Source organism: Schistocerca serialis, unplaced genomic scaffold (genome assembly GCF_023864345.2).
Source record: "Schistocerca serialis cubense isolate TAMUIC-IGC-003099 unplaced genomic scaffold, iqSchSeri2.2 HiC_scaffold_1211, whole genome shotgun sequence".
Taxonomy (NCBI): Eukaryota; Metazoa; Arthropoda; class Insecta; order Orthoptera; family Acrididae; genus Schistocerca; species Schistocerca serialis.
This window is the reverse complement of record NW_026047416.1, coordinates 165,001-170,000: the sequence shown is the minus strand read 5'-3', so window position 1 is coordinate 170,000 and position 5,000 is coordinate 165,001. Positions and strand designations below refer to the sequence as shown.

At 51.4% G+C, this 5,000-nt stretch overlaps 1 non-coding gene across 1 annotated transcript in view; it reads left to right on the top strand.

Moving 5' to 3' along the window:
* The first annotated feature begins 4,120 nt into the window (after nucleotides 1–4,120).
* Nucleotides 4,121–5,000, top strand: part of LOC126435554 (small subunit ribosomal RNA) — a 1,909-nt gene continuing 1,029 nt past the window's right edge. The window contains exon 1 of the ribosomal RNA XR_007580028.1: nucleotides 4,121–5,000. This exon is cut by the window's right edge and continues 1,029 nt beyond it. This is a non-coding gene — a ribosomal RNA (small subunit ribosomal RNA).

Sequence of the window (5,000 nt, the reverse complement as noted above, 5' to 3'; positions counted from 1 at the left end):
CACAGTACACAAACAATGGCAGGAATGAAAGACACACATCTGCCATAACCTTGGAATCGGAGCGCCGCCTGTCATGAGCCACAAGTGCATCCTGACGTGACAAATCGGATGATCCCGCAGGCATGCACTTACGATAATCACTATCAACGAACCTGCCGCCCCCCCCCCCCCAAATACACCTTTCCCTACAACAATGTGTACCTTAACCTAAGCGATATTGTACCTTAACCTCAGCTATATCGTACCTTAACCTAACCTACATTGCGCCTTAACCTAACCTACGTTGTACCTTAACCTACGTTGTACCTTAACCTAACCTACGTTGTACCTTAACCTAACCTACGTTGTACCTTAACCTAACCTACGTTGTACCTTAACCTAACCTACGTTGTGCCTTAACCTAACCTATGTTGTGCCTTAACCTAACCTATGTTGTGCCTTAACCTAACCTATGTTGTGCCTTAACCTAACCTATGTTGTGCCTTAACCTAACCTATGTTGTGCCTTAACCTAACCTATGTTGTGCCTTAACCTAACCTATGTTGTGCCTTAACCTAACCTATGTTGTGCCTTAACCTAACATATGTTGTGCCTTAACCTAACCTATGTTGTGCCTTAACCTAACCTACGTTGTGCCTTAACCTAACCTATGTTGTGCCTTAACCTAACCTATGTTGTGCCCTAACCTAACCTATGTTGTGCCTTAACCTAACCTATGTTGTGCCTTAACCTAACCTATGTTGTGCCTTAACCTAACCTATGTTGTGCCTTAACCTAACCTATGTTGTGCCTTAACCTAACCCATGTTGTGCCTTAACCTAACCCATGTTGTGCCTTAACCTAACCCATGTTGTGCCTTAACCTAACCCATGTTGTGCCTTAACCTAACCCATGTTGTGCCTTAACCTAACCCATGTTGTGCCTTAACCTAACCCATGTTGTGCCTTAACCTAACCCATGTTGTGCCTTAACCTAACCCATGTTGTGCCTTAACCTAACCCATGTTGTGCCTTAACCTAACCCATATTGTACCTTAACCTAACCCATATTGTACCTTAACCTAACCCATATTGTACCTTAACCTAACCCATATTGTACCTTAACCTAACCCATATTGTACCTTAACCTAACCTAATTTGTGCCTCAACGTAACCTAATTTGTGCCTCAACGTAACCTAATTTGTGCCTCAACGTAACCTAATTTGTGCCTCAACGTAACCCATGTTGTGCCTCAACGTAACCCATGTTGTGCCTCAACGTAACCCATGTTGTGCCTCAACGTAACCCATGTTGTGCCTCAACGTAACCCATGTTGTGCCTCAACGTAACCCATGTTGTGCCTCAACGTAACCCATGTTGTGCCTCAACGTAACCCATGTTGTGCCTCAACGTAACCCATGTTGTGCCTCAACGTAACCCATGTTGTGCCTCAACGTAACCCATGTTGTGCCTCAACGTAACCCATGTTGTGCCTCAACGTAACCCATGTTGTGCCTCAACGTAACCCATGTTGTGCCTCAACGTAACCCATGTTGTGCCTCAACGTAACCCATGTTGTGCCTCAACGTAACCCATGTTGTGCCTCAACGTAACCCATGTTGCGCCTTAACGTAACCCATGTTGTGCCTTAACGTAACCCATGTTGTGCCTCAACGTAACCCATGTTGTGCCTCAACGTAACCCATGTTGTGCCTCAACGTAACCCATGTTGTGCCTTAACGTAACCCATGTTGTGCCTTAACGTAACCCATGTTGTGCCTTAACGTAACCCATGTTGTGCCTTAACGTAACCCATGTTGTGCCTTAACGTAACCCATGTTGTGCCTTAACGTAACCCATGTTGTGCCTTAACGTAACCCATGTTGTGCCTTAACGTAACCCATGTTGTGCCTTAACGTAACCCATGTTGTGCCTTAACGTAACCCAATTTGTGCTTTAACGTAACCTAATTTGTGCTTTAACGTAACCTAATTTGTGCTTTAACGTAACCTAATTTGTGCTTTAACGTAACCTAATTTGTGCTTTAACGTAACCTAATTTGTGCTTTAACGTAACCTAATTTGTGCTTTAACGTAACCTAATTTGTGCTTTAACGTAACCTAATTTGTGCTTTAACGTAACCTAATTTGTGCTTTAACGTAACCTAATTTGTGCTTTAACGTAACCTAATTTGTGCTTTAACGTAACCTAATTTGTGCTTTAACGTAACCTAATTTGTGCTTTAACGTAACCTAATTTGTGCTTTAACGTAACCCATGTTGTGCCTTAACCTAACCTATATTGCGCCTTAACCTGACGCACGTTGTCGCTGAACCTGCTCTGTAATTGTTATGCAACTCGTTAAATTAGTGTAGTGTTGCCTAACCGCAACCCTCGCAATATAGTTCGCTATTCGCACTGCCCGGTCCCCTGTGTATCGCGTCATGTTAAACACCTTGCAGGTGTTGCTGACTTTCCACATGCTCCTGCTATACACTGTAATGTGGATAGCAGCAGGACGTACATGCCCCCCCCCCCCTTCCCCCCTGCCTTCGCAAGCTGGTCGTTGAGAAGTTTGCATGTTCAATGCCCTTCGCATGCCGACGTACTCAGCCTACGTTGTGGTACGGCCTGTCACCTGTCCGCCGATGTACGCAAAACCCACAAACTGTACTGCACATTGGTCCGTATGTACTGAATGATACATCGTGGCACATGTGTGACCGTACGACGACTGCGCCTAGCAACGGCAGACCATACAGTCCAAATATTGTGCACGCAGCTACGTGTCGTCTCCCTATAAGAGCTGGATTGCAGTGTGGTACGCCATTCAGACGTGTGGGAGGAACGGACGCCCTGGATGGCGATCAGCATGAGCAGTCTGTTGATGTAGTGGAGCGTGTATTCGGACGTAGTCGTCTCTTCTCACACACCGTGATAGCATGTTGCACCGCGTTCCACATCTGCGACATCCTGCAGAGGCCGGCTGACAGTCGTTCGCGCAATGGACACCGCATACGTACGGGGGCTACCTTCCACGTGTTCTCGAGGCGTGCACATGTTGTTGCGTCTATGTGGGCAGACGTAGTGTGTTGTGACACCTGACACAGGCATGCAATACTCGTTGCAAATGGCGATGGACGTCTACGTTTGCTGGTGACGTTACGCAAATGAACAACAGGTAACCCGTTGTGGTGCGGTTGTTCTCGCTAGAGGTGAATCAGTGTTGGCGACGATCGGTCGAGCTATTAACCGGTTGTTTCAGGGATACCCACCATGCCCACGAACGTGAAAGGGGACCCACCATGCCCACGAACGTGAAAGGGGATCTGGGTGTGAGGCGATACGCGGCGGTGGCTGGGTGGGACCGTCCCCGGCCGGTGAGGGGGGGCCGCCCGGCGTGCTGGCAGCGCGGTGCGTGGGCGCACGCGCTACAGCCGGCTGGTGGGGGCGGCCAGTGGCAGGCGCGCCGGCCGACGGACGCGGCAGGCGGCGCAGCTGCGCGCCGGCGCCCCCTGCTCGCGGCGCCTTGCGGCCAAAGCAGGTCCTCGCGGGCCCGGTGCGAAGCGCGGTGGCCATCTGCAGTGTGCTGGTCCGATTGAGGACTGTGTGCGCTGAGGATGCGCCGCCGCCCGGCGCTCGGCGCCGCGACGCCGTCTGCTGCTCGGTCGCCCCAGCGGTTCTCGCAGGTGGTTTGTATCGCAGCTGTGCGGACGTGTTGGCGCGTGCGCTGTGCTGGGAGAGTTCGCTTCGGCACCCAAGTGGGGCTTTTGTCCTTCTGTGGCGCTGGCGTTGGAGCTGCCGGTCACCGTAGGTGGCGCGTGTTGTCTCCCGCCGGCAATGCCACGACAGCACGCTCCCGGGCCTCTGTCGGCAGCGGCAAGCTCAGTTGGGAGCACGGGTGGTCGCACCTAACGCGTCTACTCGCCTAACTCCGGGCGATTGCGCCTCTCTCGAACCCGACCAAGTACTTAGGACGGCGCTGCGCGCCGCCGGGACCTGAGAGGGTTTCGAGGTGTGTTGTGCAGGGGAGCTCAGCCTCCTCCTGTTTGCAGAATAATTGAGCGGACGCTTGCGTGTTCGCGCGGGCCCCCGGGACACACTCCCGGGCGGCCGGCTGCTCAGCTCTAGTTGACGCAGCTCCCTGGTTGATCCTGCCAGTAGTCATATGCTTGTCTCAAAGATTAAGCCATGCATGTCTCAGTACAAGCCGCATTAAGGTGAAACCGCGAATGGCTCATTAAATCAGTTATGGTTCCTTAGATCGTACCCACGTTACTTGGATAACTGTGGTAATTCTAGAGCTAATACATGCAAACAGAGTCCCGACCAGAGATGGAAGGGACGCTTTTATTAGATCAAAACCAATCGGTCGGCTCGTCCGGTCCGTTTGCCTTGGTGACTCTGAATAACTTTGGGCTGATCGCACGGTCCTCGTACCGGCGACGCATCTTTCAAATGTCTGCCTTATCAACTGTCGATGGTAGGTTCTGCGCCTACCATGGTTGTAACGGGTAACGGGGAATCAGGGTTCGATTCCGGAGAGGGAGCCTGAGAAACGGCTACCACATCCAAGGAAGGCAGCAGGCGCGCAAATTACCCACTCCCGGCACGGGGAGGTAGTGACGAAAAATAACGATACGGGACTCATCCGAGGCCCCGTAATCGGAATGAGTACACTTTAAATCCTTTAACGAGTATCTATTGGAGGGCAAGTCTGGTGCCAGCAGCCGCGGTAATTCCAGCTCCAATAGCGTATATTAAAGTTGTTGCGGTTAAAAAGCTCGTAGTTGGATTTGTGTCCCACGCTGTTGGTTCACCGCCCGTCGGTGTTTAACTGGCATGTATCGTGGGACGTCCTGCCGGTGGGGCGAGCCGAAGGCGTGCGACCGCCTCGTGCGTGCTCGTGCGTCCCGAGGCGGACCCCGTTGAAATCCTACCAGGGTGCTCTTTATTGAGTGTCTCGGTGGGCCAGCACGTTTACTTTGAACAAATTAGAGTGCTTAAAGCAGGCAAGCCCG